The sequence below is a fragment of the Amblyomma americanum genome, chromosome 1 (genome assembly GCF_052857255.1).
Source record: "Amblyomma americanum isolate KBUSLIRL-KWMA chromosome 1, ASM5285725v1, whole genome shotgun sequence".
Lineage (NCBI taxonomy): Eukaryota > Metazoa > Arthropoda > Arachnida > Ixodida > Ixodidae > Amblyomma > Amblyomma americanum.
In genome coordinates, this window is record NC_135497.1 from 530,916,298 (window position 1) to 530,929,032 (window position 12,735).

A 12,735-nucleotide genomic window follows, 5' to 3' on the forward strand; every position below is an offset into this window, starting at 1 on the left:
GCCCGCATTTCACTTTCCCGTTGGTTTCGCTAGTCCCCAGCCGGACGCAACGAACGCACTACGTACCGCTTTGCAGGGCCCACGCGTTTCTTAGTTGCATTCGGCACGTTCACTGAAGTGACGTGTCGTTGAGAGTGCAGTAGAAGGTGAGTAGTTCTAATTGCAGTGCATGCCACAATCGCAAAAATGTGCTGTTATTGACGTATTTATTTACGCCGCTTTAACAAGTGATAACGAGTCTGAGCCTGAAAATGCCAAGGGCGCTTTATTGTGCCATCAGAGAGATAGTCACTACACTTTAAGCACTTTTCTGGAGTCTGGCTTCTTATTCAGTTTTTTTTTCTTTGCGTTGCCCTCAGTGAGCAGCCCAGCGAAATTTGTCAAAAAGGGCCTCATGAACTTTTTTACTACCAGTTTCGCAAGTTCCATTCTATGGGCCTCCAGTGATTTCTGAAGCACATAACCAATAGATTTTTAACAATTGAAGGGACTACAACCTCTCCAAACTTTTTTAAAGGCTGTGGCCCTTTAACTAGCACTGCAGGCGCTTTACAAGCAGCACCCTCAAGGATAGAAAGGAAGCCCACAAATGCCAAAGTGGGGTAGGAGAGCCCTCCTCTGTCAACTCCTGCAATAAGGGCAGTGGTAGTTGAAGTACATGTCGGTGCACGTAACTTGTCAATGCATCCCAAGCAGTCAATGTTTTCTTGAACTGCGCTTATCAGGAAGCCAGCAATCAGAGCTAGTGTACTTGACCTCAGGCTCTGTGGTGGCAGACCTGGAAATAAAGTGTGGTAAAGAACAGTAAACTGGTTAGTGATTTCTTTGAATAAGAGTGCTTGCTACAGTGACCTTGACATCGAGTGCATGGCAGCATATAGTTAAATAAACAGCCACTTGAGGCATTTTCCAGAAAATGCCTATACATGCTTCATTGTTATCATGTACTTTTTTACAAACATGCAGACCGTTAGAAGTAAATTCTTAGCTATGTGTGCAGCGCTCGCTCCACAGTGCATTGATTAGGACAAAATGCTTACTTGGGTACCGCTCCAATGTAGACAGGCAGGCGAGCAGAAGCTTTCCAACGTCCTTTCCTGCAGTGGCCTTAGTCACTGTTTGAGCATGCAGACGTGATGCTGCCCCTAGACTTGCCACCACACTTCCGACACTGCCACTTGGTGAAGAATGAATGATCCCAGTGACTAGAATCTTCTGAAGTGCCGACAAGGTTGAGTAGGCATATGTTTGATCATTGCTGCCATTTAGCCGCCTAACAGCTGAGAACAATTTTTTATTTTTATTTATTTATTCATACTGCCGGCACAGGCCAAGGCAGGAGTTACAGTTTTACAAAGTACACATCTTGTTAGAACATTTGCATGTAAAATACAATCAAAAACAGAAAAAGAAACTCTTTGAACATTAAGAATTTTTGCACATCAGTGACGGCAGGAAAAAAGAAAATATTTGAATAGCGCACAAAAACGTCAGCCGCTGTGGTGCAATGTGAAAAACAAAAGGCGCGTGGCCGTAAAAGCAAAGTACAACAATTGTAATTAAGAGTAGGTCCGACTGGCAAAAGGTAAATAAAAGAAAAACAGAGAGCAATGTCAATAGATCACTTAGGGGGTGACAGGTGACAAGGCTAGTGTAGGGTTCGGCGCGCTGTCGCATCTTTTTGTACATGTGTTGCGAATATTCCGCGAGAGGGCAGTGGCCTAGGCTGCGCGTTCGGTTTTGTTTTATTTTGTTTTGCTTTGGTGCACGCCGTTAGAAGGGGACTCATGCCTTTTTGGTTAGTCTCCCCATTCGTCCTTGCGGTTTCCTTCGCCGCTCCGGGCGGCGGGGCTATCTGCCGGCCTCGACCTTGGACCCCTGTCCCCTTGGCGAATGGTTGCGAGACCACCTAGGGACGAACTCGGGGGTAAGGGAAAACGCTGACATCAGTTCTGAGCTTTCCTATTCGTCAAAACTGATGAGCCGCAGTTAGCAGTTTATTTTTACGTGTGGAAAGGGGCGCGGGCATCTTCGGGGTGCACCCGCGAAGGGAGCCGCGCCCGTGTGCTTTTGGTCTCTAGAGACTCCTAGCTGGCAGGTGCTCGGTCTGGCCGAGTGCGGAGGGAGTGACCGTTGAGAGCTGGTGCAAGGCGCGCCAGTTTGACTGTCGGGACGCGGTGTCCCTCGCCTCTGTGCAGGCGGTCGGCTAGGCCGGCCGCGGATAGTTGTGGCCGTATACTGACTTTTGTTTGTACCCATCTGTAAATAGCCTGTATAAAAGTTCGTTTCTCACTAAATCGCTTCGCCTGGAAGTCATATCATCGAGGAGCCTTCAAGCGGTGCATCCAGTTTCTGGAAATCACCGGACCAACACCACCGGCAAACTTTTACTGGCGCAGTCGACAGTACTGGTGCTCTGCAGCGGCTCCGAGGAACGGACGAAGACATCCACGGAGAGAACGATGAAGTTCGGCATCCAAGGCGAGATACCGAAATGACGACAGGCTACGGGGGTACGAAGGTGCGAACCGCATCGGGCGTGAAACGCCGAAGACAAGGCTTTCAACAGACACAGAGTGGTATCCCTGAGCAACGAGGAGGCAACAACAGGCCTCCGAGGAAGAGAGTGCTGCAGCCGTGGGAAAGGACGAGGCGGCATCTGACTGAGATGTTCGGAGAGGTCGCAGGAGCCATGGGCAGCGACGCGACGGCAGAGTGAGTCCCCCTTCCCATTTGCTAGCCTCCGTAGCGCTCGAGCCGCAGGGTTAGGGAGCAACGGGTGCGATGGCCGCATTCAGGTGTTCGAGTGAGCAATACACCAGGGGCTTTTGTCTCGAGCTACTCCGAGCTGGCAGGCGCTCGGTCTGGCCGAGTGCGGAGGGAGTGACCGTTGAGAGCTGGTGCAAGGCGCGCCAGTTTGACTGTTGGGACGCGGTGTCCCTCGCCTCTGTGCAGGCGGTCGGCTAGGCCGGTCGCGGATAGTTGTGGCCGTATAGTGACTTTTGTTCGTACCCATCTGTAAATAGCCTGTATAAAAGTTCGTTTCTCACTAAATCGCTTCGCCTGCAAGTCATATCATCGAGAAGCCTTCAAACGGTGCATCCAGTTTCTGTGTCGATGCTGTGTCGTTGCCAAGAAGACGGTCAGTGGACGCTGTCAAGCCCTATTTTGAGGCTTTTTGTCCATTGTCCGCGACATCATTGTCTGTTGATATTGATGTTGGAATAAATTGGATTGGATTGGATTGGATTGGATTGGAAATCACCGGACCGGCACCACCGGCAAACCTTTACTGCTAGTATACAATACAATTTTTAGGCACTCATAGAATATTCCCGTAGAGCAGCTTCAAAGCCCTTAGTATCAGAATTTATAACTTCATTGGGTAGTTTGTTCCAGTCATCTATTGTCCTCACGAGAAAAAAATAATGAAAAGAGTCTGTCCAGTAAGTCAATGGTTTGATATGTTTACTGTGTTTTGTCCTTGACTGGATGGAACTGTCTGCTACAATGTACCTTTTGAGGTTTACTTTTTAATAGCCACGTAAATTATGATCACAGAAAACAATCCTATTGTGTTTCATTTTCTTCTTAACAGTTAACACGTTTTGGCGGGCTAGTTGGTTAAGCATCTTGAATAAACAGCGCGAACAAAGACGAGCGCAAAAGACAAGAAAGCGAACGACACGGCGCTGACTAACAACTGAGGGTTTATTCCTGATCCCACAAGTATAAATACATAGATGTCGGCAATGAGGGAAAGGTTTACAAAGCGCAAAAAACCAAAAACAAAACATAAATGTGACAACAGCAACATAAGCACGCTAGAAATCAGCAGAGATTATCAACCCCCAGGAGTGACAGCTCTTTTTGCAGAAGTGTTAGCGAAGGGGTACTTATACATGCATCTCCCTGCTTGAATATGTTGTATGCCTCGATAATTTCCCTCGCAGTTTTTTCCCGATTTTTGGCAATGACCTTGGTTTCATGATATAGCGGTACGCACTGTTTTTTCTCTTTCTTTGCCCATTCACAATCCCGGCAATGAATGCCGAGATGACCTGAAACTACTTTTGACACCTTATAGCTGTGTTCGCTCAGCCGTTTATTTATGCAACGTCCCGTCTGTCCAACGTACTGCCCTCCACATGGCAGAGGGATGTTATAAACAACCCCCTTATCACAAGGGACGAAGCGTGACTGGTGCTTAGTTGTGCACTTCGCCACTTTTCCTTTGAGCTCATTAACAGATCGGCACAAACCGGCCAGACGATCAGGCGCGGAAAACACAACATCGACACCTGCTTTTTTCCCCACTTTTTTCAGGGAGTGTGAAATTCCATGTAGATATGGAATCACAGCGACACGTTTGCGGTTGTTGTCCGATCCCTGGCCGTCTCGTGTAGCTGATTCTGACTTGCTCTTCTTTAGGGCCGACTCAGCTACTGACGTGATAAGTTCTGACGTGATAAGCTACTGACGTGATAAGTTCTGACGTGATAAGCTACTGACGTGATAAGTAGCTGAGTCGGCCCTAAAGAAGAGCAAGTCAGAATCAGCTACACGAGACGGCCAGGGATCGGACAACAACCGCAAACGTGTCGCTGTGATTCCATATCTACATGGAATTTCACACTCCCTGAAAAAAGTGGGGAAAAAAGCAGGTGTCGATGTTTTGTTTTCCGCGCCTGATCGTCTGGCCGGTTTGTGCCGATCTGTTATTGAGCTCAAAGGAAAAGTGGCGAAGTGCACAACTAAGCACCAGTCACGCTTCGTCCCTTGTGATAAGGGGGTTGTTTATAACATCCCTCTGCCATGTGGAGGGCAGTACGTTGGACAGACGGGACGTTGCATAAATAAAAGGCTGAGCGAACACAGCTATAAGGTGTCAAAAGTAGTTTCAGGTCATCTCGGCATTCATTGCCGGGATTGTGAATGGGCAAAGAAAGAGAAAAAAACAGTGCGTACCGCTATATCATGAAACCAAGGTCATTGCCAAAAATCGGGAAAAAACTGCGAGGGAAATTATCGAGGCATACAACATATTCAAGCAGGGAGATGCATGTATAAGTACCCCTTCGCTAACACTTCTGCAAAAAGAGCTGTCACTCCTGGGGGTTGATAATCTCTGCTGATTTCTAGCGTGCATATGTTGCTGTTGTCACATTTATGTTTTGTTTTTGGTTTTTTGCACTTTGTAAACCTTTCCCTTATTGCCGACATCTATGTATTTATACTTGTGTGATTAGCAATAAACCCTCAGTTGTTAGTCAGCGCCGTGTCGTTCGCTCTCTTGTCTTTTGTGCTCGTCTTTGTTCGCGCTGTTTATTCATGATTCTTAACAGTGGTTAATCCAGCCTTTATTCTTAGTTCTGAAACTGACTGCATTCTAGAATAAGCATTATAAATGAACCTAAGTGCTTCGTTCTGCACACGTTCACATTTCAAAATATTCTGCTTAGTGTATGGCTCCCAAATGGGGCTTGCATAAGTAGTGGCAGGACTGTCATTTTATATGCTAACAACTTGACATCTGGCGTGGCATCAGTTAGCTTCTTCCGTAGCGTCCAAAGCTTTCTGATCGCCTTATCACAAACTTGATCTACATGCGATGACCAATTTAGATCATATCTCAGACACAAGCCCAAGTACCTGAGCTCAGCGACATCTTTTAGAATGACATCATGAATTTTATAAGAAAATACAAGGGGTTGTTTTTTACGCGTCATATGCATACAAACGGTCTTCTCTGTGTTCATGTCTATTTTCCACCATTTGCAGCAGTTACTGATTATGTCCAGATGGTCATTCAGTCTCTTCTGATCATCACAAGATTTTACATTACAATAAATAATAGTATCATCTGCGTAATGTTTAATCGTTATCTCTGGTGGAAAGCCGGTGCTCATATCGCTAACATACAAAGAAAAAAGCAAAGGACCTATCACAGAGCTTTGTGGAACACCTGATCGTACATTTTTATTTGAGCTGGCAACGTTAAGAAAAACAAACTGCTGTCTATGCGTTAGGTGCGCCTCAATCCATTTAATTACAATACTATTTTTCTATAAGTTGTGAAGTTTCAGTAGTAGCTTTTGGTGGGATATTCTATCAAAGGCTCTCCTAAAATCGATAAAGATGATATCTATTTGTTCTCTTTCGTCGATACATTTGGCAATGTCATGTACAACTTCACCTAATATGGTAATAGTGGAATATCCGCGCCGAAAACCATGCTGGTGGCCTCCCAACACCTCATCTGCTTTAACAAATTCCATTAAGTGTTTAGTTAAAATGTGTTCAAATGTTTTGCAACACGTACTCGTCAAAGATATTGGTCGGTAGTTTGTTACATCATGTTTTGCTCCTTGCTTATGTATTGGTATTACTTTGGCATACTTCCAGTCACCAGGGACGTCAAGAGATAGAAGAGACGTTAAATATTTCTGCAAGATAGTAGGAACACCATTCTGCGTACCTTTTTAGGAAGGTATTAAGAATTTCGTCCGGTCCCACGGATTTTTTCGTGTCCAGATTAAGAAGGTTAAGAACTTAGTCGTGACTAATTTTTATATCCGGTAAAGACGGTATGTTTGGTGAGTCTTCTTGATGCGGTGTTGTACCATCATCCCAGGTAAATATGGACTCGAAATATTCGTTGAAAAGGCATGCCATTTCACTACTATCACTAACTGTGCAAGTAGCATTTTTTTAAGAACGGAATGGGGATTTCTTTTTTGACAGGTACCGGCAGATTTTTCCCGGAGATGTTTTAATGAACGTAGTCAATGATTCATTCATAAACCGCTGTTTTGCTCTCGCAATCTCTGCTTTAAAAGCCTGGGAAAGGTTTTTAATCCTTTCGTCTGTTGCATTGGAGGTTGTATTTGCGCATCTTGTTCTCATACGTTTCAACTGGCGCTTCATGTGAATAATGTTCCGCGATATCCACGGATTTCTCTTGCAAACTTTCTTGATGCGCAGAGGAATGAAGGAGTTTATGCATTTGTGAATTACTTCTTTAAACCGTTCCCCAAGCCTGATTTACTGATGCTGATTCAAGAGTTACAAAATTACTGCAACCGTCGAAGCCTTGTTCTAGACAATACAGTACTCCTACATCGTATGCTCGAGCAAAATCAGGGACTAGCGCAGTTTTTGCGGGGTGACGTTTTGGCACTTGATGGCCAGCCAGACGATAACCATCATATGAACTCGCCCAAATGAACGTTTTGCTAAACCATCATATGGTCGGAAAGACCACTCATGACGTCACAGCGTGAATGATGTTGTGTTGCTGACTGACTCAGAAAGACTAAATCAAGTAGGAATTTTCCGGATTCATGCATTCGTGTAGGCGTGCAGACAAGTTGAACCAAATCTATGGAAAATACGAGATCTATAAAGGCACGGGATGTTGCCACATCAACCGTACCCTCCTTATAATTTATCCAGTCTATATGGGGCAGATTGATATCCCCATCCATTATAATTTTCTTTGTTGTGTTAGCAGACAGGGGTATTAAATAATCATTGAGTGACTGTATATAATCTTCAGTGGTACACGGAGGTCTATACACTGCAGTGACTGTGAAAGAGATAGTACCGATTTTCCTACTGCACAAGACACACTCTAGTTCTGGTGGTGACGGTATTTCAACGCAGAAAATACTGGATTTGTAAACAATGGCAACACCTCCACCTCTGGTTCCACGGTCTTTACGGCAAGCTGTGTAATTAGGCGGGATAAGTTCTGTACTATCCATAAACTCGTTAAGCCACGTTTCATTGACAACGACTATGTCTGGTTCATGCTCAAGAAGGATGCTTTCAAAATGTGAAGTCTTGTTCACTAAACTTCGCGCATTCAAATTTATAACGGTTAGCAAGTCAGGAAGGCGACTCCGCTTGCTCCGGGGTGTTATCGTTTGAGCTGTGACGAGCTACCTGATAAGCCACACGCGTCGCAGCATCATCGTCCCTGTAGTATGCCTTATCATTGACATATAACTTGTCGTGCACTAGACGCACACGTGCTCCATTCAACTTCTCGTTTTTGGCACTTTCCCAGAGGCATTTTCTGCGATAAACCACACCCTTTGAGAAATCTTCCCCAACAGAAATGTCCGTGTTTTTAAGCTTTTTGCAGTTTTGTAAAATTGCAATCTTTTCTTTGAAGTCGTATAATGGGAAAATTACCGGCCGGCGCGATGCTCCTTTTTTTCCTATGCGATGCATTCGCTCTATACTCGTAGGGCAGACACCAACCACAGTGAATAGTTTTTCATTTACAGCTTTTGACAGATCATCAGGGGTTTCATCTTCTTCTTCGGCCAGTCCAAATACGATTAAGTTATTACGCCGCTGGTGATTTTCCAAATCATCTATCTTTTTCGAAAGCTGAGCGATATCTTTTCTCAACTCGTTGACTACTTCTTGTGTCTTAGTTACACTGGAAAGTGCAGATTCAAGGTTATTTAGGCGGTCTTCGAGAATTTTTATAGCAGTACCATTTTCTTTAACGTCCTTTTGTACTGCTCGCTGGTTGCGCGTAATATCACCAAGCGTTTTCGTATGTTCCTTTAGTGTTTGAAGAATTTGTTCCAGCTTCTCATCAACGGTAGGGGGACCCGGGTTCAATTCAATATCCCCACTAGTCACAAGCTTAACAAATACAGACCAGCAATCACACAAAATAAAAAGCAGTGTGCGGGGGCACGGCACGACAATAAGAGACAAATGGTTGCTTCGATACGAAGGTGCACTCTGTCTTACCTGCAGGCAGGCAAAGATGAGCACATTTGAGGCCATGTTCGGATGCGTACAATGCCCGCAACTGAGTTTGTGAGGATCCAGGTGCTTGCTTAGGTAGACAATCGGCAGAACCGTGGTCGACGGTGATTGGTGAATACTTCTGGGGTAGATTCCGTTGTAGACAGCGCACCTCGCTGTCACTGAAGGCGGCTGAAGATAAGGCTCGGCGATCGGCTTGTACTCCAGCTCGCTGAGCATAGTTGATGGCGTTGTAAATGCACCGGTCAGTAGCGGAACCTGCAGGCAGGCAAAGATGAGGACATTTGAGGCCATGTTCGGATGCGTACCGTGCCCGCAACTTTTTGAGCAGGCAATGACTCTACATCATCACTAGAAAACTTTCCCGTTAGCACGAAGTGAAATCCTGCATTTAGCAGGTGTTTTGTGTGCATAACAGTGGATTCGGTTGTTACTGTCAGTGCCTCGTGAGTCTCTACAGTGAGATATTCCAGTTTGTGGAAGGCGCCCTCCTTCCACGAGGCAAAATAGTCCAGACATTCGGTCTCCAACCATAGAAGCCTACAAGATAAAGTAAACAAAAAACGCACAATGAAGCATGATGCAAGAAAATGGCACTAAGCTTTATTTTTGCAGTATGAAAAAAAATGGATGTTTTTTTAAGTGTACTTGCATTCTCGCAAATTAAGACTTAAGAAGGATAAGCGCTTTTTGATCTTTCAACCATGAGGAATGTACCTTTCATCACTTGCACTGTTGAAGGGCATCTTCCAAGCATCCCTGCTGACAGTACAAAATGTAGTGCTCTTGATATTGTGCACGGAAAACCACTTGTACACTGTCTCCATGAATTCAACTGTCGGCAAGCAATCCTCGAATCCAGGAGCACCAGGACGATGTCCGTGCTGCTGCAAAAATCTCAGGACTGAAGTGACCTTAAAAAAAACAGCAGTGAGCATCTAAGCTGACTTCAGCCCCAGGTTTGAGGAGTTAAAACTGGAGATATTGAAGAGATACAAATAGTTGATAGCTTTTAAGCAGTACTAGAGACTGTGACTACCATTTATACTTATATGCAATGTTCACACAATAAAGTTCACCAATGCATATTTTACCTGCGGCGAGAAAATGTCAACAGCTCTACTGACATTCATTTTCTCGAATTTACTTGGCCAGAGGTGCTTCTTTGTCAGGCACCGCACCATTTTAAAAGCACCCTGCCGTTCCTGCACCTTGTAGAGCAACCTATTAAAAAATAAAGGGTTAGTATAATAATACAAAAGTTACAAAACAAAAAAGCATTGTTTGTTACCTTAAGTAAACTCGCAGGATAAGCTTCCCTTTGTTCCTGAAAATTCTCTTTTCATCAAGAAACTGCGACCTGATATTTTTCAGGATATGGCAGTAGTCAAATGACAAGTAGAGCTGCCGACTTTCATCTAGAGGGTGTCTAGAAAAACAATGTTTAATAATGAATATTATGTCAGCTTAAAGCAACATCATAAATTCCATACACAACAGCCGCAGTGCAAGCATGACAGCAGATTTAGCACAGAAATATTCATAGCAACACATGCGTTACATGAGGCAACATTGAATGACTACTCACATTATGACAGGCTTGATAGGGCCACCTGACAAGCTTGAAAAAAAATATGCAGTTTGCCTGATGGTTGTCTGCAACTAGCCTCACCACCTGAAAACCTGCCTCTTCGACAGATGCCATTACTTTAAGGGCAAGAATCACTAGTTGTCCTCCATAGGACCTTCGAAAAATAATACCCAACCGGTAACCTGCAAAAGAATATAACAGTTGCAAATTTGACAGATGTCATGAATTTTCTGCCATATTTTGACACAGCTAAAAACAACATACCTGTAATGAGTTGGAGAGGCAGACAAAGAAAAAATAGAAGGGTGTTGCCAATTCATCTTCTAGGTTGTAATCAACTTCAGCACCTCCCAAGTTGACCAGACCATGTAGAGCATCTGATTGCTTGTGGTATATAGTAGCCTGTTTAATAAACATCTCGTCCATAATAAGGGAACCACATCGTGCCTGCAGAGAATAATGTAAAAACATACATAAATAATTTATTGATGTGCAACGGAGTATTTTACCTGTTCGGAGTACAGTTTTGCTTCTACGTGGAGCCGCTGCTTTATCAGTGAATAGACTACCTCTCCAGTGCAAGCACCGATTTACCTCTTCAATGTCGACCTGCACGGTAATTTCAGCACGCCACTCTCTCTCAGCAGCTGGTAACATGATGGAGATTTGGCATGCCAGAGTACACACTGGCGTATAGTTTCTTCCTGCCAGCAGCGCTTTGATGAGCCCAAAAAAGCCAGCTGCTCTTGAATGAAAAGGGCTCTTACATCATTTTCCTCCACTTTTTCCTGAAGGAGTCCAAAATTGTGAAAGGCAAAATTACAATGAACAGTAATTGTAATTGACAATCCAATAACGGATACCATACCTGAAGGACCGTGAAGTTTGTTTTCTTCATTACTGCCTCAGTTTTTTTCTTTTCATGTCTGAGCAATGAGAGCTCCCCTTGTAGCATTACAGTTTTCTCCACAAGGCGTCTGCATTTTCTCGAGAGTGTTGCTACCTGCCTGAATAGTTCTGAAACTCGGGAAACCGAGAGCCTCGTTTGTGTTCCCTTAGCTGCCGGCTTTGAAGACAACAGGTCGTTTCTCAGTGCTTCTTCTGGAGCTAAATGTAAGGTGGGAAGCAAAAGCTGGCCAGAGGAGGCTTCTTGGATTGGCTCTAGCAAAGACATTCCTGAACGCTCCATTGGAGCTCCTGGCGGAGGTTGTCCTGCAGGTTCAGAACTCCCAGATTTATGAACAGTTACAGCCTCGTTGTTTCCATCATCACTGGTTAGTGCTTCTGCAGCAGCTGTGTCAGGAATACATTCATTTTGCCTGAAATTCAATAAACAAACAAGTTTTATTACAACAGCGGCAACAGACTGCTATACAGTTAAGCATCATATTTAGAACCAGCATACGTTGTTTTTACTGGTAAACAGACAAAAAATGCGGCAAAAGAATTGTATTTACCTGTCATTTTTCACAAGCCCAGGAGACTCGCTCACAGAAGGAGCTGATGCAGGAAATTTTCGTTTCAGTAGGCGTCGCGTCCGCTTTGGTGATGGCTGCAAGTACACAGGGAATGCGGGAAAAACTGTTGGCACAGCATCAGGTTTCAACCTCCGCAGCTTAAGGCCTTCACGATAGTTTTCTGGCCTGAAGTGAAGGCTGCAGACCCTGCTTCGGTCGCTTGGAACCCAGGGCTCTTTCCCTGGGCCTGGAAAAAAAGAGGGACATCGTAAAAAATAGGTATACATTAATTACTTCACGCGGGTACGTACCGAGTACCGCTCAATGCAACGCAAACTCGACTGCTGGAGCGCACGAGAGCTCCGAAGCTCGATCGCCACTCGGCGGGCGCCGTCGTTCAAAATGCACATTAAAAGCATGTTTCAAAGCTAAGTGCAGCATAGTAACTTACCTTCGCCTTGCCTAGAGATGTTTTTAAACCATTGGTTCCGAATATCGGTCACGGGGAACTCATGAAATGAAATTCCTCTTGATGCTCGGCCGCTTGACTTGCACAACGGCATGCAGCTGTAAACCATCGTGCATGAAGCCGCAAACGCGAAAGCCGGCACCCACGGGGCTGAGAACCACAGTGTCACTGAAACAGAATCTGGCAATCAAGATTTAGCCACACCAACAGATCATCACGCACTCAGCTAACCGACTGTTTCGCGCACGTGCGTGCGGGCGGCCACGGGGTGGGGGTGAACACTAGCGCCACTGTCCGTGGCGGCGGTTTGGAAGACTAACAAAAACCACACAAGCAAAAGCAAATCAGCTGCGCTGGAGCAGCGCCGCATGCGCAGGTCGCCCTTTATACAGTAGGTCGTGGCGACGGCGAAGCGCACACCGCAC

General features: G+C 45.0%; 1 pseudogene; it reads right to left on the minus strand.

Annotated features, from left to right (window-relative positions):
* Positions 1 to 265: 265 nt before the first annotated feature.
* Positions 266 to 10,810, minus strand: LOC144107599 (uncharacterized; annotated as a pseudogene).
* Between the last annotated feature and the right edge of the window lie 1,925 nt (positions 10,811 to 12,735).